At 44.2% G+C, this 25,718-nt stretch overlaps 1 protein-coding gene and 1 non-coding gene across 2 annotated transcripts in view; both read right to left on the reverse strand.

Annotated features, from left to right (window-relative positions):
* The window catches only part of LOC142658178 (FERM domain-containing protein 4B-like), a 183,952-nt gene that overhangs the window by 144,960 nt on the left and 13,274 nt on the right, over nucleotides 1-25,718 (reverse strand). The window lies entirely within an intron of this gene.
* Nucleotides 3,027-3,099, reverse strand: TRNAR-CCG (transfer RNA arginine (anticodon CCG)). The gene has a single exon. It is a non-coding gene; the product is annotated as a tRNA-Arg (tRNA).

A 25,718-nucleotide genomic window follows, 5' to 3' on the forward strand; every position in this document is an offset into this window, starting at 1 on the left:
TTAATTTAATTTAATATATCTGTAGAGGAGAGTTCTGTTTTTTTGTGACTTGATAAATAATATAATTCTGGATGCATGCAGTCACCACTAGAGGGAGCTAACTACAAATGGATTTAGTTAATTTTAATGGGAGATGTATAAATCTCTATGGAGTACGCTCCCCCTAGTGGTGGCTGCTGGTATCCTCTATGACAGTGTCATGGGAATGCATAAGTTACAATCAGCCTCAGCAGGGGGCGACAATAAGCACATGAGAAGCTCCTCCCAGTTTTAACACAATATGAATCTGTGCTCTATCCTGAGGCATGATGGGAGGGATATTTATAATAAAAAATATATACTTCGCAATGTCTATTTTTGAACAATGTCTTACCACATAATTTAGAACTCTTTACACTGCGGTATATGTTAACGCTATATTAAGTAGAGTTGCCCTTTAAGAGGTATTTTTTTATTCCACTTTTCCTTGTAGTTATAAAGGTTACTTGGTGGAAAATGTTAACAATGTTTCTGTCATTTAAAGGCACAGAAGGAATATTCAGGCTTGAAATGAAAAACGATATAAAGCACTGTAATATAAAACATCACGTTATAAAAGTAATAGATAAAGCAGAAAAATAATCGGATTCTTCTAAAGCAGAAGAACCCAAGACAAAAATATTTCATGCGTCTACATATAAGAATTGATATTATCCAACTCACTAGGAAAATGACCTCATAAACAATAATGAGCACAAAGATAAAGATGTAAAGATACAGAATATAAAGCAGAAACTCAACACGAGAACAACAAAGGGGATGTCATGCGGCTCCGACACAACACAATGAACACAGAAGATCTAATACAATTATTCCAGAGCCTTGAAAAGCAGACATGACAGAAATGGTGCCACACAGAGGAACACACCATAGAAATTCCCTAATATTATATAAGATAATGTCCGCCATGGAATTCGGATATTAGGGAATTGCTATTTATGCAGTTCTCTAAATCATGATTTTGATGATATAGCTTCAATTTAAAGGGCTGATCCACTTTTAATGAACCTATAATTTTATATAAAAGGAAATTGCATAAATAGCAATTCCCTAATATACTTTTATTATTAGAATCCTTATAAAAGCATTCTGAATATAGAGATGCAGGAAATTCATTATTACATGTTATCCCCATTAGTCCCATTGCATATACTGTGCTACTCTACAGAGGCCCGGAGGGGCGGAGCATGACACAGAGGTTCATAGAACAACAGTAAGAATCCCTGTGTCATGCACCGCCCCCTGAGGCCTTGCTCTAGGAATAAGTGTGCCCAGTGTATCAGTTCTGCCAGACCTGTCCCCTCTTCAGATATGACTATTTTAGTAAATACTTGTATTCCCCGTGAAATAACAATTCTGGAGCATATTTTCTTAGAACTCGAAGTTGTGCCGTTCCTCTGTTATTCCTCCTAGAAATGTATGAATAAATTGACAGCTGGGTGTTACCAGTTGGGTGTGTTCCTACACAGAGTGACAATGTCCAATCAGTGCTCACAGTCTCAGACTGTGTAGGGACACACCGCTTTGACAAGAGGAATAGTAACAACCAGTTGTCAAATTATTCATACATTTCTAGGAGGAATAACTGAGGAATAGAACAACACATAGTTTTAGGAAAATATGTTTCAGAATTGTTATTTTATGGGAAATATTTATTCAAATAGACATGTCAGGAGAAGTGACAGGTCCTCTTTAAAGGGGCTATGGACAACCCTTTTAAATTGGGCAAGTCCCCCGACAATTAGCTTATCCTCAAATGTCCCGTACTTGGAATCACTTGTGATCAGCTGTTGTCTCCAGGATCGCCAATCTGCAAATGCTCCTTGTATTTTGCTGCTGAGAAAGTATAAAATTACATGGGTATGCATCTAAAGGTATTATTGTATGCTGCAGGGCTGATGTCTGCTGTCGGGGGATGGTTAGGCTGCCCCCATACTGATTCATTGGGATCTCTGGTGGAGCTCAATAAAATTGGTAGGTTCGGCCAAGGGGTTAATTAAAGGCTAATATACTCAGATAACATACTCTATATATACTCATAGAACTAAACTACTAGATATACTGATATAACACTCTATATATACTCATAGAACTATGCTACTAGATATACTGATATAACACTCTATATATACTCATAGAACTAAACTACTAGATATACTGATATAACACTCTATATATACTCATAGAACTATACTACTAGATATACTGATATAACACTCTATATATACTCATAGAACTATGCTACTAGATATACTGATATAACACTCTATATATACTCATAGAACTAAACTACTAGATATACTGATATAACACTCTATATATACTCATAGAACTATACTACTAGATATACTGATATAACACTCTATATATACTCATAGAACTAAACTACTAGATATACTGATATAACACTCTATATATACTCATAGAACTATACTACTAGATATACTGATATAACACTCTATATATACTCATAGAACTATGCTACTAGATATACTGATATAACACTCTATATATACTCAGAACTAAACTACTAGATATACTGATATAACACTCTATATATACTCATAGAACTATACTACTAGATATACTGATGTAACACTCTATATATACTCATAGAACTATGCTACTAGATATACTGATATAACACTCTATATATACTCATAGAACTATGCTACTAGATATACTGATATAACACTCTATATATACTCATAGAACTATACTACTAGATATACTGATATAACACTCTATATATACTCATAGAACTAAACTACTAGATATACTGATGTAACACACTATATATACTCATAGAACTATACTACTAGATATACTGATGTAACAGTATATATACTCATAGAACTATACTATATATACTCACAGAACTATACTTTATGTGTATGTAACACTATGTATATCCTAGAACTTTATATAACATCCACTTTATATACTCATGTAATTAATTTAGTAAATCAATACATGTAGCATAAAATCGACCCAGATGGGACTTGAACCCACAATCTCCAGCTCCGGAGGCTGACGCCTTATCCATTAGGCCACTGGGCCTCTGTACACCCACATGCCAGTGTTACTCTTTGTATTCCTCCCTCTCGGTCTGAAGTCCTTGTTTATGTGATAATGACAGGAAGCTGAAAGGTCACAGGTCACATCCTAAGAATGGGGCATTAAGAACAGTCACATAAAGTTTTTTAGAGTAGATATGCCGTATAAAATGGCGCAAGCGTGTACGTCATACATACGAGTTATCATTATTTACATATTCTTCTTTAGTCTACGTGGTCGCTAGCATACACTAACATCTTAGCTGCTAACACGCACCATCACACCTCCCCCACTACTCATTTATAGTAGTTGTCCCCTTTTTATGTGGCACAGGGGCCGGGAGTGACTGCACCCGTCAGAACAGGATCTAATGTCTAACAGGTGATATAAGGGAAAAAGTTAAATATTAGGACACCTCAATTTCATAGAGGAGTCCCTCATCCAGGACACCCCTCGATCAGTCAGAGAGGGGTGCAACTACAAGGTACAACTGTCTGGAGGACATGACACTACCATTGCCAGATCGCCCATCGACGATGTAATGTGACATTTCCCATGCATAATGAAAAAAAGTTTGATTGTTTGATACCTTGGGAGATAAGCGGCATCAGAGGTTTCTTATACCACCTTCCTTATTGAAACAACATGCCCATTTGGTAGAGGTTAACAGGCATGTTTATAGGGGAGTCAGGGAAGTGTATGACCTGTTTTAGAGGTGTGTCTGTCAGCAAACTGTTGACAGGTTCCAGTAGCAACCAGCAGAATTCTGAATGACTCCTTCTACTATAGGACCGGATTAAACTAACACAAACTTGATGCAAATATATTTGTTTCTTTTTACAAATATATGTATCAAAAATGTAAAAAAACAAAAACTATGTGAACCCATCTGCTGTAGCCACTCCTGTACTGATCTGCTTTGTGATGAACAGACCCCCACTGAGAGATTTTCCTGAATTTGCATTTCCTTTGCATTTGTAAATCCCCCCCCCCCTTCAATGCCAAACAACCACCCCCCCTCCCCATCAATTATATGAAAATGTATCGGCAGCATGCCAACAAGTTAAAAAAATACAATTTAAAAAAAAGATACAAAAAGACCAAAGACTGTAGAATGATTCATGGCAGTAGATTAGCAGAATTAGACCCTCATAGTGTTATCTGGATTAATAGAATCATAGATTCGTTTGCGTCGTAAAATACTAACGATGCAAATTATCAGCAGATGTAAAATAATAATCTACAGTCATCCAAAAAGAGAAGTTCAATGAAATGTTAAGCGCAGAGATGATTGCTGCTTGTCTCTCGCTGCCGCTGCTTTAAGAAATTAACCAATTCATTGGTGGTTGCTGAGAGTCGCCTGATTTAAAGGCGTACAAGCGCCTATTTCTGACAAACCACAATATTTCAGAGCAGTTCCTAACTATAAAAATATTAAGGGGGGGGGGGGTGTTCCATAAATCAGTGGTTCCATGGGGGAACTCTTGGTAAAGTGCCCAAGGAACCCCTACCAATGGAATAAAAATAAAAAAAGAGGCGGAGCACATGACAAGGTCACAAGGGTGGGGTCAGATAACATGGCCGCATGGGGGTAAAGGAGTGATGCACAAAACACCCCTTCTGTGTTGTTGGTGGATGACCATGTGTTCAGATAACCATTTAGGGTTGACATTTTGGGGGGCAAATGAAAAATTATTCATACCACCCAAATTTGATTCCCAAATCATGGAACATTTAAGCCCCACCCCTTTTCTACCCAGGTACTGCCACAAAATGACAAGATTTTTATGCAAATCTAAATTAGTCCCGCCTCTTTTCAGTCCCATTCACAGGGGCCCTAAGAGAGTGATGGTGCATCATGGGGGTTGTTGCAATCAGGTTATTTGCTGCGGAGAGTTCTCAAATAAGAACTGTATCAAACAATATAAAGGTTCAATTTCACTTATCAATAGTCCCATCCGAGCTGCATAGACGCTACTTATAAAGATGGATTATAGCATACCTAAGTAGGTGATGTGATGTCATACATTACGCACTGTTATGATGTGATGTCATACATTACGCACTGTTATGATGTGATGTCATACATTACGAACTGTTGCCTGGGGTCCTTCTAAGTGGGGGCTAGCAAAAGCCAGAATTTTTTACGATCACTGTGGAACCCCAGTTGGGAAATACTGCCATATACTTTATTTTATAAATTAGTGATTACAACTCCAGGGGGTGGCGCTGTTGCATTTGTGTCTATGATGGGAGTTTGCTGCTGATAGTGGTTAAAAGTGGTACTGCAAGTCAAAATAAAAAATTGCAGTAACATTTTTGAAACCTTTAAAAAAATAATTGAAAAAAAAAATACTTACATATCATCATCAGATTTCACAAGCGGTGACTTACTCTAAGCAAAGGTCTCACAGAATCCCGCACTTGATCTCACTTCCTTGCATTTACCTCCCATCCTTTTCCTGTCTGAGGACTTCCCTGAGCTTCACTGGCACTAAACAGGTGTCACTCTGTTACAGGAAAAAGGAAGCAGAGATGGATTTCCTCCACAAGGTTATAACTGTCTCAGGATCACTCCCAGCATGCCTCAGGGTAAGCAGAATCCAAAGATAAATTTGCATTAGATGATGACAACGACAAAGGATAAGTAATGTAACAGCGATTTAGAGACCGTGATGTGTAAGCTGCGACAGCAAGGGCAGCATACGGGCACCAATAAATATATAGTAAAACCAGGAGCTGCTCTAGATTTACCCGAGATGGCACAAGGACGTGATCGATTGTGCCAGGAGAGTGCCCTATTTTAAGGCGGTAGTCCAGGATTGGAAAAACATGGCTGCTTTCTTCCAAAACAGTGCCACATCTGTCCACAGGTTGTGTTTGGTACAGCCCTATTCACTTCAATGCAGCTGAGCTGCAATACCAGGCACAACCCATGGACAGGTGTGGCACAGTTTCTCTAAGAAAGCAGCCATGTTTTCAATACTGAAGACAAATTCTATAACAAATAGACTAGAATTGGCAAGTCCAAAAAAAGTAAAAAAAAATCCACTATTTTCAAAGTTTACACAAAAAAAGAAAAGATTATAATCACCGCTCCTGGCGATCCCGTCGCAACGCGTCCCAGGTGCCCCGGCTCGTCTCTGTAAAACCGGCCTCCTGTGATGACGTTTTGTCACATGTGACCACTGCAGCCAATTACAGGTCACATCTGACGATACGTCATCACAGAAGGCCGGCTGTGATGGGGGCACTAGGGGAGGTGGCGATGTCGGTGTAAATAATTGAAAATACCCTTTTGGTAAAATATTTATCCTGGTGTGTTCTTAAATCTTCAGAAATGGCATCAACTGGACACTGAGCAGAAATAGAAATTGAGCTGATGCTGCGCTGCTTGGTGGGGCTCAGCGGAGGATCCTGCTGCAGAGGAGGCGCAATGTGAATGCCTCATTAACCTGCATATATGTAGTGTCTAGAATACAAAGAGCCGTCCTTAAATCATAGCAATGGTCTAATATGCAACATTTAAAGGGGAACTCCGGAAAACAAAATCTCACTTTGATGTGCATCAAAAGTGCAACTCTATGAAAAAAGAAGTACTACAGCGAATAGACTTACATTCAACACCAATGGAACGTAACTGATGCCAGATTATCAGATATATTGGATTATCGAACGGTCATAGAAAAGAATACAGTATTGTTCACACAGTGCAGTTTTCATGCAGTTTTTTTAACAGGGCAATTTCCTAATTCTTTATGTTTCTGATCTTCTGGTTTTGTGAAATTCCATATTGTGGCAGATTAAGGGTCATGCACGCAGCATCGTGGCATGCACGGACCCTGTACGGGGACAGAGATTCCCTAGGGGCCACCAAATGGTGCCACTGCGAATTATGTGTTTTGGTTTTTTTACAAATTGAAACAGCGCCACCTAGCCTTTAAAATGATGAATTACCATTTACAATACTTGACATAAATAATTAAAGAGGACCTGTCACTTTTCTGCGATCAATGCAAGGACAGGATCTGTGCTACACAGTAACGAGCCGGGCACCTTAGTCGTGTCAGATGTAGACAGGTTTTTAGCCTCAGAATGTAGACAATAATGTTTCCATTCACTGACAGAGACATTGAAAATGGTAAAAAAAAATATTATTGCTTGATATTAATATTTTAGAGGAACAACATGGCATAACTGATAGAGTTATGAGAAAATAAAGCAATAGTTAGCTAAATGTTGATAGAAAATGCATCAGTTGTGCCATTTTGTTCTGTTGAAATAGTGTACACTATAATTTAAGCAAAATTTTTAAAAAGGGCCTAACTTGGCTGAATGATGATTTACAGCATTTTCACCTATATATAATATACCTAAAAATATAAGCTAGTTTATAAATACCTAGAATTACTCATCCTATACTGATCCTGAGTTACAGCCTTGTGTTATACTCCAGAACTGAATTCACAATTCTGCTAATTGTCATTGGAAACAGTCAACAAGCTTGTTGTCAGACACACCAATAACAGCTTAGCAGAGCACCTATAATGCAGGTGGACAGTTAGTTCTTTATTCATCAGGTCCCTGTACTGCAGACAATAAGCCAGCTAGAGGTTTCAGCTTTGAAGAATTGTGAATGCAGAACTGTAGTATTAGGCTATGTTCACACGGAGTATTTTGGGGGAGGAATATTTGCCTCAAAATTCCATTTGGAACTTTGAGGCAGATATTCCTCTCCCTGCACGCCGATTTTCGCAGCGATTATCGCGCCGTTTTTCGCCCGCGGCCATTGAGCGCCGCGGGCATAAAACAGCGAGAAATACGCTTTCTCCTGCCTCCCATTGAAGTCAATGGGAGGTCAGAGGCGGAAGCGCCCGAAGATAGGGCATGTCGCTTCTTTTTCCCGCGAGGCAGTTTTACTGCTCGCGGGAAAAAGACGCCGACGCCTCCCATTGAAATCAATGGGAGGCGTTCTCGGGCCGTTTTTGCCGAGTTTTGCGACGCGGTTTCCGCGTCAAAAAACTCGGCAAAATACCCCGTGTGAACATAGCCTAATACAGGCTGATACTCAGGATAAGATAAGTAATGTAATGTATGTACACAGTGACTCCACCAGTAGAATACTAGAGCACAGCTCTGGAGTATAATACAGGCTGTAACTCAGGATCAGTACAGAATAAGTAATGTAATGTATGTACACAGTGACTCCCCCAGCAGAATAGTGAGCGCAGCTCTGGGGTATAATACAGGATGTAACTCAGGATCAGTACAGAATAAGTAATGTAATGTATGTACACAGTGACTCCCCCAGCAGAATAGTGAGCGCAGCTCTGGGGTATAATACAGGATGTAACTCAGGATCAGTACAGAATAAGTAATGTAATGTATGTACACAGTGACTCCCCCAGCAGAATAGGGAGTGCAGCTCTGGATAATACAGGCTGTAACTCAGGATCAGTACAGGATAAGTAATGTAATGTATGTACACAGTGACCCCACCAGCAGAATAGTGAGTGCAGCTGTGGAGTATAATACAGGATGTAACTCAGGATCAGTACAGGATAAGTAATGTAATGTATGTACACAGTGACTCCACCAGCAGAATAGTGAGTGCAGCTCTGGAGTATAATACAGGATGTAACTCAGGATCAGTACAGGATAAGTAATGTAATGTATGTACACAGTGACTCCCCCAGCAGAATAGTGATGGCAGCTCCGGAGTATAGTACAGGCTGTAACTCAGGATCAGTACAGGATAAGTAATGTAATATATGTACACAGTGACTTCACCAGCAGAATAGTGAGTGCAGCTCTGGAGTATAAAACAGGATGTAACTCAGGATGAGTACAGGATAAGTAATGTAAAGAAGAGGCTGGACGCAGCTGCAGGCTTAAGGGAAGCCGACATGACCGTCCTGGTAGGGAAAGGGTTAATGTTATGAGGTGAGGGAAAGTTGAAGGAGCTGAAGGAGGGACGGGGAGGAGTTAAGGGGGACGGGGGGGCCGTTACTGCGCTTCCCGCTGTTTCTCGGCATTGAGCCGGAAGCAGCGGGAGGAGTAACACACACTAAGCAAAGCTCCTCGTTGCCCGGTTTTTTAGTAATGGCAGAGGCCCTGATTTTAGAGCGGCTGCGTGCCGCTGCTGTGCACCACGGTCCCGGATGGCTCGAGGAGACCGTGGCTGCATTAACGCGGATCCCGGACGCCGTTTCGCCACGCCGGGCACGGCGTTCGGGGTCTGTTGTAAGGGACAGGCTCCCCTCCCCCGGCCCCCTTACGAGCATGGCTATGGCGGCGGGGGGGGAGTCGGCAACAACCGCTCCTGCGCTGGGCAGGCAGAGAGCGGTGCCAGGGGTGACGGCGATGCAGGCTGTGTCGACCCGTCCCTCTCGGCGGTCCCGACCTCCAGAGCGCCTTAGTCCGGAGGTAGTCCCGCGGACACGGCGTCGCAGAGGGAGCCCGATCCCGGACGCTGCAGGCCAGGCAGCTGGGAGGACCGCCCCTTCCCAGGCCCTGCGTCCTGGCAGGAATCCCAGGCCGCGACGGGGTCCGGCGGTAAGCAGGGAGTCGCAGGCTGGGCTCCCTGTCACCCCTCCCCCATCAGATGGAAGATGTCGAGAGCAAGGTACGGCCGCCCCGCATGGTGATGTTCCGGCCAGGGGGCAGGCTTCGTCAGGATCGTCTAGACGGGCGACTAGATCTGCAGCGACGTCGAGGCAACAGGTCCGGTCGGAAGTCTGGGTCCCGGCGGTCGGGCGGCAGGTTGCCGGCCCATCGGTCAGCGCGTCCTCATCCCCTTTCCGAAGATGTCGTTGGGAGGGACAGTCGTCGGCGAGAGAAGAATTGGAGGAAGGTGAACTGGACGTGTATCGTCGAGGTCAGGATGGTCCGGCTGACGGGAACACAGCGCCTGTGCAGCCCGGTGAGTGTATAACTCCATTATTGTCTTATCCAGCGATTTTTATGTCGGGTGTCGGCGGGGGGGCTGCTAGCATAGCATCGGGGGCCGGTAGTGGCGCGGGCGGACGCGACGGAGCGGGTTTGGCAGATTTAGTGGGTTGCTTACGGGAGCTGGTGGGGCGCCTGGATAGGGCCGCGGCGCCGGTAGTAACGGAAGTGTCCCCTGCGGTAGTTTGGGAAGGCCCCAGGGACGTGGGATCGTTGCAGGCGCGTCCTGTGGTGGCGGTTAGAGAGGCGGTCGCGGTGTCGGTACAGACTGAGGCACAGAAGGACGGCGATCGAGTGCGCATGGATGATCGTGCTCGGGGGGAGGTGTATGTTTGTTTTGAGGGTCCGTTGGGGGCGCATTTAAAGCAGGAGGTGCGTGATCGGATCTGGAAAGATGAATATGTTGAAATTTTTTCTCTCTTGCCGCTGGCTAAATTTAATTTGGATAAGAGCAAGCGGGATGAGAGTAAAAAGGACGAGGAGGAACGGCGGCGGTATAGGCTTATCCCGCAGACGTTCGTTAATTGGTCGCAGGCGTTCGCCATATTGGCTAGTGTGATAGGGGAAAAGGCGCCGGAAAATTGTTCGGCGTTATTTTGTTATTTTGATGCTATTGGGGAGGCTCATAGGGCGTATGGGGGTCAGGCGTGGCTGCGATATGATGAGCAATTCCGTTAGCGGAAGGCGGTTCGGCCGGCGATTCGGTGGGACCAGAAGGATATTGCTCTCTGGTTACGGGTTACGGCTCCGGTTAGGCAGCCCTTTCCCGGGAGCGGTGGCCAGGGAGGCCAGTCTAGTCAGAGTGGACAAAGCGGCGGGGGAAAGGCGGGGTTTTGCTGGCAATTCAATGAAGGCCAGTGCAAGTTCGGGGCCACGTGCAAGTTCAAGCACGTGTGCTCCGAGTGTAATGGTGCATCACACGGGGCGGCAAAATGTCTGCGAAAAAAGAGGTCAGGGAACCAGCACGGGGCTGGTCAAGGGGGTGTCGCCGGTGAGGGTGGAAAGGATGGCCCCTTATCTAAGTGAGTATCCGGATAGGGCGGCAGCTAAGTTGCTTTATGAAGGTTTTAGTGTTGGTTTTGTTATTCCTCCGCCTCCTTATGAGGTTCCGGTTACGCGGAGAAATTTAAAATCGGCTTACTTGCAGGCGGAAGTCGTGTCGGAAAAGTTGTTAAAAGAAGTTTCGTTGGGGCGCATGTCGGGGCCATTTGGGGAGGCGCCGGTGAAAGATTTAGTTGTGTCCCCTTTGGGTATTGTCCCTAAACGCGAGCCCGGAAAGTTTCGTTTGATTCAACATTTATCGTATCCCAAAGGTTCGTCGGTAAATGACGGGATTGATCACGAGTTGTGTTCCGTAGTTTATACCTCATTCGATAAGGCGGTGGGGTTAGTGCGGGCTGCGGGTCCGGGGGCGCTGCTAGCAAAAACCGACATCGAGGCGGCGTTCAGGTTGTTGCCGGTCCATCCAGAAAGCCAACGGCTGTTGGGTTGTTTTTGGAATGGGGCCTTTTACGTGGATCGGTGCCTTCCGATGGGGTGTTCTCTTTCTTGTGCATACTTCGAGGCGTTTAGTAGCTTCGTGGAGTGGGTTACGAGGGGAGTATCCGGGGTCGATTCGTTGATCCATTACTTAGATGATTTTTTGTGCGTTGGCCCGGGGGGTTCGCCGGTTTGCGGTAACTTGCTTCATGCCCTGCAGACGGTGGCGAGGGATTTTGGGATCCCTTTGGCGCCGGAAAAAACGGAGGGCCCGGTAGCGACGATTTGTTTCTTGGGAATCGAAATTGACTCGGTGGCAATGGAGTGTCGGCTCCCGGCGGATAAGTTGGGTGCTTTGAGGCTGGAGGTGCGACGGGCTTGTAGAAGGAAGAAAATGTCGCTGCGGGAGCTTCAGTCGCTGCTGGGGAAGTTGAATTTCGCATGCCGGATTATGCCGATGGGGAGGGTGTTTGGTAGAAGGTTGGCGGCGGCAACGGCGGGAGTGCGGGCGCCGCATCATTTTGTGCGGCTCAAGGAGGAGCACCGAGCTGATCTTCAGGTTTGGGATGACTTCTTGGGCCAGTACAATGGTCGCTCGCTATGGATGGCCCCAGCGCAGGATACGAGTGATCTGAATATTTTCACGGATGCGGCTGGGGCGGGTGGCTTTGGAGCTTACGGGGGAGGTCCGTGGTGCGCAGGTCAATGGCCGGCTAGCTGGGTGTCCAGTGGATTGACGCGGAATCTGGCCCTGCTCGAGCTGTTTCCCATCGTGGTGGCGGCTACCATTTGGGGGGACAGGCTCAGGGATAAGAAGGTCCGTTTTTACTGCGACAACATGGGGGTGGTGCTTGCCATTAATAACATCACGGCGTCCTCTCCTCCGGTAGTTCAATTGTTGCGACATTTAGTGTTGGTGTGTTTGTCGTTGAACGCGTGGGTGGTGGCGGTGCATGTCCCGGGTGTACGGAATTGTGTTGCTGATGCTCTTTCTCGCTCGCAGTGGGACCGGTTTCGGCAATTGGCCCCGGGAGCGGAACGTCTCGGTGTGGCTTGTCCGGATCATCTATGGGATCTGGTATCGGTCCCGTAGAGCAGCTGTTACAAAGGTCTTTGGCGCGCACGACGTGGAGTGCTTATGCTGCTTGTTGGAGGCAGTGGGAGGAGTGGGTAAGAGAGTTGGGTGATGTCAATACGGATAGAGACAGGTTGGTGGCACTTTTGTATTGGTTAGGGGATGCCTGGGAGGTGGGGTTTTCAGTAGCGAAGGTGAACCGGTTCATATCCGCGGTGGCGTTTGGGCTTAAGTTGCGGGGCTTGCGGGATGTATCGAAGGAATTTCTGGTATCGCAGGCTTTGAAGGGGTTGCGCAGAGGTAGGTTGGAGGCGGATAGTAGAAGGCCGGTGTCGTTTGCTTTGCTTGGCTTGTTGGGCGGTTCATTAGCATCGGTATGTCGTTCTTCAGATGAAAGGGATTTGTTTCGGTTGGCTTTTTCGTTGGCGTTCTTCGGAGCATTTAGAATAGGTGAGTTGGTGTCGCCAAGTACTAAACAGGCAGGGGGGCTGAGATCTGGGGAGGTGAGCCTTTTTGCAGATCGGCTGGAGGTATGGTTGCGTAGATCAAAAACTGACCAATTAGGGAAGGGAAAACTGATAGTTTTGTTCGCTCTCCCGGGGTCGGTCATGTGCCCAGTAGAGTGCATGCGGGGTTTTACAAAAAACAGGGGGTCTCCAGATTTGCCTTTGTTACGTCATGTGGACGGGTCGTTCTTGTCCAGGTTTCAGTTTGGAGCTGTTTTTAAAAAATGTTTGACGGCGGTGGGGGTTGCGGCAGGCTCATATTCATCTTATTCCTTCCGGATTGGCGCAGCAACGGAAGCAGGGCGCTGGGGGTTGGATGATGAGGGGGTGAGGCGTATCGGTCGTTGGGAGTCTAAAAGGTTTAAGTCCTATGTCCGCCCCCATATGTTGTAATTTTGTTGTTTATGCTTGCGAATGTTATGGTGGTGCCTAACTGTGTTTTCCGTTTCAGATTCGCCTCCTTGTCTGGTGTGGTTGATGGGTCATTCGTACGTGCACTGGGGGGCTTTGAGGGCGGACGTCCGCCCGGATGGTCGCCAGTTGCGCATTCCGCGACAGGATGCGGTTGTGCATTGGCTGGGGTTTAGAGGTATGTCGTGGAACAGGGTGTTGGCGGAATTCCAGACATATGTGCGGCTTGATAGGGTTCCGGAGGTTTTAGTGTTGCACGTGGGTGGGAATGACTTAGGAGTCCGCCCTTTTCGTGAGTTGGTGCGGGATATCAAACATGATTTGTTGTGTTTGTGGGTATCTTATCCCAAGTTGGTGGTAGTGTGGTCGGACATAGTCCCAAGGAAGCATTGGCGGTTAGCTAGATCGGTGGAGAGAGTCAATAAGGCTCGGATAAAAGTTAACCGGGCGGTGTCCCGTTTTGTGGCGAAGAACGGGGGCATTTGCGTGAGGCATAGGGATTTGGAGTCAGGATTGGGGAATTTCTGGAGAAGTGACGGGGTTCATCTGACCGAGGTTGGCATTGATATTTGGAGCTTGGCTATAGCAGAAGGCATAGAAAGGGCGGTGGTGGTGTGGAGGAACTCACAGGCTTAAGGTGGTCAAGGCCTGTTTCGCGGTGGCGGGGGGAGTCCTTGAGGCCAGTCAGTACAAAATGGTGGGGGGGTCGCATCGGGGGTATGCGTCCCCCAAAAAAGGTACATGGTTGAAGACTTCATCGGGTGTTATCCCTTTGAAGTGGTCTTCTGGTAGAAGGTATGTCACTTGAAGGCTTCATCGGGTGTTATCCCTTTGAAGTGGACTTCTAGTGGTCGGTATATCACTTGAGGGCTTCATCGGGTGTTATCCCCTTGAAGTGGACTTCTAGTGGTTGGAGCCATCTGCAGAGGTGAACGGTGCTTCCGAGCTGGTTTACGGCTGGAGGTAATTAGTGGTTTGCAGATGGCTAATTCGGTGTGTTCTTGAAAGGAACATCTGAAGGGGCTTCAAGGACTTCCTCTGCTCGGGTTAATGTTAACGTTTAATTGTTATTTATGATTCTGACCCATGTTGGGTCATGTGAATTATTAGGAGGAATTCTCGGGTGGATTCCTAACTAGTTATCCGAATGTTTCGGATTTAAATTGTTTTTATAAAACTGTGAAATTAATAAACGGCTGCTGTGGCCATTTCACATCCAACCTCGGTGTCATGTGTCGTTACTAAATGGGGGTGGGGGATAGTATGGTCTAAGGTTAACACACGACTCTACCTAGGCAGGTCATGTATATACACAGTGACTCCACCAGCAGAATAGTGAGTGCAGCTCTGGAGTATAATACAGAATGTAACTCAGGATAAGTAATGTAATGTATGTACACAGTGACTCCACCAGCAGAATAGTGATTGTAGCTCTGGAGTATTTTTCCCGCAAGCCGGTTTTTCCGCCCGCGGGAAAAAAACACCTCCGCCTCTGTGTGAACTCCCCCTAATACAGGCTGTAATGTAATGTGTTTACAAATTTGCAGCTTTTTGTGCAAAATAGTGTTCACAGGTGAGCAAAACAATCTGCAAGGCAACCTTGGAAGAATATTAGACACTGTGGTACTAAAACCAGAGGATTGTTGCATTGTGAATTCTTATACAGTATAGGGCTTATAAGCGTCATGGCATGAAGATAGATTTGTATTCTAATGGCACTATTTGTAAAACCCTCGTTACACGCATTATATATATATATATATATATATATATATATATATATACACATACACACTTTGCTTGGTTGCTGCCTGGCGGCTTTGGCAATTGCTTCTTCCCAGCTGTTGGTAAATCCCGGGTCTACTCTTGGAGGCAGCTGCTCGACTGAGTTATTAGAGCTCCTGGGAGCCCCAGTACACAAAAGGGGTCCATAGGGAGAGGATGAGACACTGATTTATTGATACGAGCATTTCATTTTCTGCTAAGCAAATCTCCAGAAGTCAGAACATAGCAATTCTCATCTTTCTCATTCTATAGAGCGCGCAGTTAATACAGGGAAAGGTATCAACTGTTGCAATCTTATAAACCATCTCAAAGCCAGGACAGTTCTGTCCATAGATGGCGCATACATTTACCCCCATAAAGTGAATATCCACTTTCTGATGTGATTTTTAGGTTAAAAAATAATTGTGATTATTAATTTCTTGAATTCATCTGTCCTGGCATGTCTGTTTTGGTAAATACTTTTTTACCTAAAGAAGTAACAATTCTGGAGCATCTTTTCTTAGAACTCTACGTTGTACCGTTCCTCTTTTATTGCTCCTAGAAATGTATAAATTAATTGACAACTGGGTGTTACCAGTTGGGGGGGGGGGGGGGGTTGTCCCTACACACACTATCAATTTCCAATCAGTGCTCAAGTTGACAAAGGGAATGGTTACACCCAGTTGTCAGTTTATTAATAAAATTTTAGGAGGAATAACAGAGGAACGGTACAACACAGAGTTCTAAGACAATGTGTTCCAGAATTGTTATTTCACAGAGATTTCAAGTATTTACTAAAATACACATGTCAGGAGAGCTGACAGGTCCTCTTTACTATATCTTTATTGCGGCTGTAGCTCAGTTTTTCTGATACAGAGCTCGAAATCTCCTACATAGAGATAGATAACATGTTGACTGCCTGAACCCGCCACTAGAGGGAGTATAAGAGCTTACTGCATACTGGTCTATCATTGAATACATTGTATAACAGTAAGCTCCCTCTAGTGGTGACTGTATAGAATGCATGCTTTCCTATGGGCCAATGTACACGACCGTGGTTTCCACAGTCCGTGCATTGCCTGGAGCCCGGACCGCAAAAAAATAAATAGAACATGTATTATACGGTCCGCATTTGCGGTCCAGGCTCATTGAAAAGAATGCACATCTTCTGTGTGACACTCCGCGGCCGGCCGGTGCCGTAATCACAGACCGTACACACAGGTGCTGCCGTGTGCAGGAGGCCTATATCTATGCAGGGGATTTGGAGCTCTGTATCAGAAAAATGAAGATCAGACCACTTTAAAGATATATTAAAGTGCAGCTAAACGTTCGACATACTTCTGACATGTCATAGTGATATGTCAGAAGTTTGTATTGGTGGGGGTGCGAGCACTGAGACCCCCACCAATCGCTAAAACGAAGCAGCTGAAGCGTTCGTGTTAGTGCCCATCTGCTTTGTGTCTGTTCCGCTTTTTCCGGAAAGCCGATGTATCGGAGTACGGGCTCATAGACTTTGTATTGAGTCCGTACACGATACATTTATTTCCAGAAAAAGCCGAACAGACACGAAGCGGCTGAGTGCTCACACGAACTCTTCTGCTGCTTCATTCTAGCGATTGGTTGGGGTCTCCGTGCTCGGACCCCCATCAATCAAAATTTCTGACATGTCACTATGAATCTGGGTGAGGAGATCTGTGCCAGAAAAATTCATGGCCATGATTTTAGGGGGAAATGCTTTTAATGGAAACTCAAGTAATCGCAGGCAGAAAATAAAAACTCAATGCAGATGGTGTCTTGTTCGGGGGGATTGGCCCCTTTAAGAGCTCGACAATCAGACATCTCCAACGTGTTGACTTCAACTCTTTTGATCATTGCAGGGAAAACAAACATAAATCTGCTCCTGGCATCAGAAAACCCAGAAACTTGGCAATGGGAACTGGTAGAGGCACAAGTGTAGCCAAACCGATCTCTAATCCCCCTACCCAGCACGTTCGGCAGATTGGCCCTTGTCCTGCCAGCTAAACTTCTTCCAGGTATCTGTTAGGCTATGTTCACACGGTTAATAAAAAACGTCTGAAAATACGGAGATGTTTTCAAGGGAAAACAGCTCCTGATTTTCAGCCGTTTTTTAATCAAACTTTTCGCTGTGTTTTTTACGTGTCGTTTTTGGAAAACAAGGCTTAAAAAAATCGCCCAGTCGGAACAGAACGCCGTATTTCCCATTGAAATCAATGGGCAGATGTTTGTAGGCGTTCTGCCTCCGATTTTTCAGCCGTTTTTTTGGGACGTTTACGGCCTGAAAAACGGCTGAAAATAGCCCGTGTGAACAGACCCTAAAGAGGAATTTGTTGCGTAAAATCCTCAGCAATATCCAGTAGCAGCAGAGTGGATTATATTTAAACAAATCTCATCCACATGCTGAGCGGAAAAAACGTTCAGAAATTGATATGCCGTGCGTTTTTTTCATCTGCAGCATGTCCATTGTATTTTTGCGTAAACGCTACTTTTTTGTTGCAAGATTTCCTCATTGAATTCAATGGGGAAGTAAAACCCACAACAAATAGCAACTCAGGACAAAAAAATAAATCTTATACTTACCCAGAATTCTGTGTTTCTTCGTTCAGGCCGGCCTCCTGGGTTAACGTTTCATCCCGTGTGACCGCTGCAGCCAATCACAGGCTGCAGCGGTCACATGGAATGAAACGTCATCCCAGGGCTGCAGAGCAACAGGACGTCAGAGGGACGCGCCACCATGGTAAGTATCCTTTTTTTTTCTGTGCAGTTTTCCACAGTAGACATTCCGGCCAGAAAACTGCACCACACTTTGGTGCGTTTTTTTCATCTGGAACTCCCTGCGGCACACAGGGCGGATACAATGAGTGCTTTTACGCAGCGCATCCCCCGTGTGAACAGTCCCTAAAAGTCTGTCTTATCTATTTTCTTTGAAGTTCTGCGTTGTTCACATCATAATGGTGGCTTCACACTCAGCGTTTTTAGGAATATCACCATTTTTTTTGTTGCATTTTTCGGCCACGTTTTTTGCAGCAATGATAGCTGAAAGTCAATGGAGAAATATAAAAAGCACTACAAACATTGTGTTTTTTAGGTGGCGTTCTTTCTCATTTGTTTTGCGTCTTTTGGCTCAGTGGCGTTTTTATAAAATCGCAGCAAGGATGGCTTTGGTGTTCTTTTTCCAGCATTTAGTGGCGTTTTTCTCCTATAAACCTCAATAGTTTTTTTTTTGCCTCTTAAAAAAACGTGTCAATGCGTGTTTTTTTTATGGTGTTTTTTGTTGCGTTTTTTCCATTTTTAAATCATGTGTTGCAAAGAGGAATCTTTGAGTTACATGATTTACAATTTAAAAAATGCCACCAAAAAAAAGAAGAAAGTAATAAAACACACTATTAGCAAAAAAACAACACAAACGCCATAAAAAACACATGTACCATTTTCCTAAAAAAAGATGCCTTTATTTTGTCCCAAAAAATAAATAAATGCCAAACAAATAATGTGTAGGGAGCCTTAAAGAGGACATGTGACTGTCATGTAAGTTGAACCGGTCTGATTAGCGCTGTCTCCTAGATTCCAGCGCTGTCTTTATTTTTTTCATAGACCCCCCTATTCCAGAGATATGGCCCACTGTTATGTTGGCTTCTTATATGCTAATTTGAAGTAGTTAGCCAATGGGGTGGGGCTAGCTTCCCTGCCTCTGATGCTGACCAATCAGCGCGAGGCAGCTTGAGGGTAGTTCACACCCTGTTGGATAACTACAGAAAATTAGCATAGAGGAGGACAATGCAACAGTGGGCCATATCTCTGGAACGGTGGGGTCCAAGAAAAAAAGAAAAACAGCGCTGGAATCAGGGAGACAGCGCTATTCAGGTCAGTAAATCAGTTCAATTTATATGACCTAGTGACAGGTTTTGGATTATTAATCTTTTTAAGTAATCAGATGCCGGATTAAAGGAATTTCACTGTATGTAATATAAAATATAAATAATTGCTCCTGGATCCATTTTTTTTCATTATATAATTTTATTTAGAAAATGAAGATTTTCGATTTCATGTTTTGCAGCAGAGAAAACGAATGCAAAAAAATTTACTACGACGATTTCAACGTTTTTTAATGATGGTAGCGATGTGTAACTTATCCCAGACACAGCTGCCCAGCGCCATATGCGATCGCTTTCTGTTCTATGGGGATATTCCGCGGTTCAATCCACTGTCCCTACAATTGCATATGTCTATACCATATGCTGCGTATGTTTTATTAACATGTTCTGAGTCACAAGCGTTTCCCGGGATATATACAGGAGGAGGGGAGGATTAGGAAGAAAACAGAACGCATTCAAACAACAACTTCATCATTGCAAATCTCCACAGAAATAGCAACCTCACAGGATTTCCTGAGTAACAAACAATACAATAAAAAAAAATTACAAAAAGATACAAAACGCGTTTTGAGCCCGAGGCTGAAGTTGCAAAACTCATAAACGAGACCATAAGCATTTGATATTTAACAGAATTGGACGCCTTCTGTTTGCTTGGCAGTAGGGAAGATTTTTAAGCCCTGAACTAAAACTAATGAGATAAAATGCGCGCCTAAGCATACGGAAGCCATTGTTATGTGCGGAGACATTAGACCCTTTGATTCTATGCTGAGTGACAGGTACCTGCTGTGCTGTACAGACCGTCTGTGTCAGCCCTTTAATAGGTATAATGGTCTCTTGGATTAAAGAACAAGTGAAAATAATACACTTGAGGGAGAAAAAAAAAATCATCCATCAGTCCCTGAGCTCATCTCAAACAATCACCCGGATTTCTAAAGACGGCAACACTCTGTTTCTTAAGAGATCTTGAAAGGTTAGAATGTAAATCTGAATCCGTGCCAGATACTCGTCTCACACAGGATCACGGAAGTTCACATTGAATAAAGGCTCTCCAGGATTCTAAGAGGGTGTATCATGTAGCACTTAATAAACGACAAAAGAAAATGAAAAGGCGGTCGCTCCCTTCTTAAAGTGCGATTCCACTTTCGACAACATTTCGCAGGTTAAATCTGCATAAAAAGTCGAGCATCTTTTCAAATACTTTGCTTTACTGATTTTGTGTCGGTTTTGAGTTATTTAATGTTGTTTTCTCTATTCATAGACATAGCCTCTTTTCAAATTCTGCTGGTTGCCTTTGGAAACAGACAGCAGTTTAGCTCCGCCCTCTGTCAGACATGTGTCCTAACCGCCTAAAGTGGCTGTCTAGGTTGGGGGCTGTTTTTTATACTGATGACCTATCCACAGGATTGGTCATCAACATATGTTCGGTGAGGATCCGACAACTGCACCCTGCACCGATCAGCTGTTCCAGCGCCCTACGGGCACCAGAAGCTATGCAGTTGTCGGTGCCGGAGGCAGAAGTCTCCGACCACTGTACCGTGGCCGCGCTGGGTTACTGCAGCTCTGCAGTTGTAAGTCACACAAGACCCCCCCAGAAACGACAACTTTTTGGCATATTTGCATCCGCCCAACCACTTTTCAGGTCCGTTTTACAAGACAATCCCACAAAAAATGGGATGGTTGGAAAGTATACAGTAGAGGCCTCATGCACTAGAATGGGAGCCCTATTATGGCTCCATGATAAAACTGAGCTGTAATACCGCCGTGTCTAATACCTAAAAGTGGCCTTCACATTACGCTTTGATCCTTCGGTCGGAGATATACGTCAGGAGAACTCCCAACATGTACCACAGATAGAAAGCTGAAGTGTATCCCACTGTATAGGCATACAATGGTATACATCGCTGCCAAAGCCAGAGTCCGGCCCTGGGGAAGCTCCTGATGTAACTGTCCATATATGGGCTGTGACGTCAGGAGCATCTCCAAGACAAGGGACTCCTGATGCTCTGCCCGGGGACTGCGGCCCAGGGGAAGCTCCTGACATCATGCTCATATAAAGAACCGTTACACCAGGAGCTTCCCTGGATTCCCCTACCCAGCATTCAGAGAGGTGATGCCATTTTCTCCCGGCCACTCCACCGATGCTCCCGGCCATCCGTGTTCGCTAGCCGCTGCAGTTCGTTACTTAGGTCAAGCCGGTTCCCGATCCCCCAAGGCTGTTGTGTGCAGCGGAGATACAGGCAAAGAGTGAGTTCGGACCGGGGAGTTCCAGTGTTAGACAGTTCGTCACTGGGCTTCCAGACGTATACATTTAACACAGGCCTGTGACGAATGCCATACACTGGCACCCGGCGTCACCCAAAGACCCTGTTCACACAAAGTTTTCTGCAGGCAGAAAAAATCTGCCTCAGAATTCCTTTAGGAAAAACACTCAGAAACGAGCGCCGCTGTTTTTTTCTGCCTCCGATTGATTTCAATGGGAGGTCAGAGCCGGAAACCACGGCAAGAAAGGGGGGGGGGGGGCAATTTTGGCCATTTTCTGGTTTCTGCATCAAAATTAGCGCCAAAAAACTCTGTGTGAACTGATCCAAAGTCCCATTGTAAAAAACAAGTATACGTTTAACATATACTTTTTTTTTTACTGGACTTTGCCGGATGAAATAATCGTCTACTAGGTGATTTTTTTATTTTTTTTTGCGGTGTACTGATGTATACCGGCCGGACGGGGGCCAATGGGACACTCTGACAATGAAGCCCTATGAACGCTTTTAGAGTGTATGTACATGCTGAACACAAAACATGATGTGAACAGGGCCTTAGCTGTAATGTCTAATGTGAGTCTGCGGTAGTCTGAAATCCATCTCCTGTCTTACAAGAGACTCATGCTACTACTACGCTCCTCTTCCATGCTTTACACTGCAGCTCTCCTTGTGCAAGCTGACCCAAGCCCACAGATCTTGGGTCATTGTTGCCCTTCTCTGGATGGGTTTAATCTTCAGTTTTACATGCAGTTTCAGCAGAACTGTTCCTTCTAGGACTAAACAAGCATTTTATATTTTGTCACCTATCAAAGCTCAGAAAAACTGGCTAAAATATTCATCGTCACAGAACGAATTAAATCCACAGAACATTTTATCAAAATCTCGTCTTAATGTTACAGAGAAAAGTAACACCCCAGAACTGTGAAGAGGAATGAAGTAAATAACCTGAGACCTCAGGATCCGCACTGAGAAGAAGTTATTTCTGTCGCTTTATTTGCATTTCTTAACACGTTGTACTTGCTATAAACTGAGCGTTATTTACCATTAAAGGTGCTACTCTGCGGGAAAGCTGCGTACACTCTGCAGTACAGATTACCAGGTCCAAGTAAATATCTACTATTGCTTTAAGGGTTGTATAAAAATAGAAAAACATGGCTCATTTCTTCCAGAAACAGCGCCACTGTGGGCTGTGTCTGGTATTGCAGGTCAGCTCCATTCGATCTCAAACATAAACATTGGTGGCATATCTCTAGTATATGCCACCAATATCTGATCTAGAATAAAGTGGCAACGGCAATAGGAAAGCGATGTGCCACTTTGTCTCCACTCTTTGCCGAGTGGCCGCACGGTCGGCCATTAATGCAGCTTCCGAAAAAAGGAGTGCAGAGCCCACAGGAGACTAAGTGGATCGGCACTTTCCTAGGGCCGCTGCCACTTTAAAGTAGCGGCCTGTGGGGGTCACAGTGGTCGGACCTTGCCAATAAAACATTGGTGGCATATCCGTTTTAGTAAATACTTGCATTTCCCATAAAATAACAATTATGGAGCATAATTTTTTAGAACTCTGCATTGTGTCGTTCCTCTGTTATTCCTCCTGAAAATTACTGAATAAATAGACAACTGGGCGTTACAATTTCCCTTGTCAACAGGGTGTGTCCTTATACAGTGACATTGTTGGCACTGATTGGACAGAGTCAGACTGTGTATGGACACGCCTCCTTGACAAGGGGAATGGTAACGCCCAGTTGTCAATTTAGTGATACATTTCCAGGAGGAATAACAGAGGAGCAGCACAACGCAGAGTTCTAAGACATTTTTCTTTTGCAAGTACTTATTAAAACAGACATGTTAGGAGAGAGGACGGGTTCTCTTTAATACTATCTGTGCATTTGGTGAAATGTGCGAAAATAATTATTCACATTTTAATATATTCCAAATGAATTTTCCACATCAAAGAAAAGATTTTAACACATGGGAAGGGTTGGGTTGAAGGAGTGTAAACCATTAAGAACACACAGCACACACTGATACAGAGGCGGTGGTTTAGCTGGGAAATAAAAAACTTTATTCCGACCGTTATCTATTATTATGTATTCCCAAAAGCGTAGGTGGGATGAATACTGCACATTCCACAAGTGTGGTCTGGTCCCTACCTATTTCTCAGAGGAGTAACCCTCTTCCAGGAGGAGGCCTCCAGCCACAGAGGCAGAATTACTTACTGATGATAACCACATGTTTTGATATAAAAAGATTTGATGAGCATTATTCATCTTACCATTTACATTTCCAGAACTCCAGTACAGTTTAAAATATTCTATCTGGGTAAGATCAACAGTTCTGTTCATCCTGAGCTTGTTGGTTCATGAATAGAATGCAAAAACCGCAGTGTAGACTGACACACAGGTAAGGAAAAAAAAAAAAACAGAGCTAGCAATATCCAATATAACTCTGCAAAACAATGTAAATGTACCGGTATATGTCATTAAAGGTGTGCGGAAAACTTGGCAACAATTTGGGCAAAATTATGGGCACTGTAATGGCTGCTATTGGGGGTAGTCACCCAGTATCTGTTACAAGTGGCTTTCCCACCAACAAATAGATCGCTGGGAGCCCCTAGTGGTCAGTAGGGGCCTAGCAAAGTTAGAAATCTAACTTACAGATGTAGCAGAGCTGAATATGTTTTTTTCTGCAGTGTGATAATTAGCTCAGATAACTTAGTAGGTGACCAGAACTCCTATGAAAAATCACAGACAGCATAATTTGATAACAAGGCACATTGCACGAAATGACATACTCAGCTCTGCTGCATCTGACCAATCAAGTTCTGCTGCATCTGCAACTCCAACCCATCTCTAAGATCTGCTCCTACATTCCTGCAGGACCTATCTTCCAACTAAGTCCTCGTTTCAATAAACTTTATTTATTACAAAAATGAAGAACGCCTTTAAATACAATAAATTATGAGCGATTGCATCACAAGTGACTGTACTGACCTCATGACACAGAGACTTTACCAGAAACTGTTACGATGACACAGATGCCAAGTTCTGACCAGCGTCTGGGTGATGTGGAGGGCTGACCTAGATTATACGTGTCATTCTAACAAGACTGGAAGTCAGGGCCAGACAATCCTCTGTGTAATACAGGGGCAGACATAGCAGAGCTGTCACCGCGGGTATGTGGATCAGATATCACAACACTATTACAGATCAATGGGCCTTGTGCTTTTAGGATGTTATTGTAAAAATATTTTTCCTATTGCCTTTATATTGTCTATTATCTGTGCTTTTTAACGCCTTAGTGGGGGTCTGCCACTAGGACCCCCTAACAGTCAGAGCAGAGAGCTACTGCAAAGAGAGGCTTCCACACTGGCATGGCGCGACTATGAGAAAGTATGTGGATCAGTCCTAGAACAGATGCCCTTTAAAATATGGACCTCTGAGTTATTCTTAAAGGGGTAGACATGCCCTAAAAGAATGCTTGTTGGGGAGCTTACCGATCCCGAAAACAAGGGCGCCCTCAGTGATCTCTATTTTACTTAATGGGCGATACGTAAACAGCCGAGAATGTGATTAACAATATATGAATGTGTATAAGATGGTTAGAGCATGGCTTGGCTAAATGCTTGTGTTATCTCAATAGAGAGGGATAAGCAGGTGCAAGGCACAATTGGCACCGCTGATCTTGGGCGAAACAATAGGATCAAGAAGGTAAAATCCAACCCCTACTTCATAATGACAGCGCTTGGGAAAAGGTCTGCTAGGCCCCCTTCCCCATAGAGGACCTCGCTCTTCTGTGTATTACATGGACAGTTTATTATCCTCAATGGGAACTGTGTAATGCTGCATTTCTCCTGTGGAGGAGCTGCAGAGGAATTGAATACTTGCTGCCACGCAGTCCCGACTGTTGATCGTTGGGGGTCCCAAGGGAGATGGATACTCTGTGATCAGCTTATTTTTTAGGGACCGTTCTAACAAAAAGGAATTGTCCAAAGCGGAGAACTATTTTAAAGTAAAAACAAGATAGAAACTAATAATCTTATTTAAAAAAAACTTATTCAAAGAGACCTGAATTTACCCAAATGGGAAGAATTTCATTGGAATTGGTAATAAAAAGCAGAAAATATAAAGCTCATTTGGGATGATAAATTAGTGGGATGCAATTACTGGCACAAAGCTAGAAACTCAATTAACAAGCAAATTTGTGAAACGTTCTCCTGTCCTATGCTCCGATAATGTGAAAACTCATTTGGAATTTTAATAATCCAAAATGAATATCATGCAAATAG

Source organism: Rhinoderma darwinii, chromosome 7, assembly GCF_050947455.1.
Source record: "Rhinoderma darwinii isolate aRhiDar2 chromosome 7, aRhiDar2.hap1, whole genome shotgun sequence".
In the NCBI taxonomy this organism is placed as follows: Eukaryota; Metazoa; Chordata; class Amphibia; order Anura; family Rhinodermatidae; genus Rhinoderma; species Rhinoderma darwinii.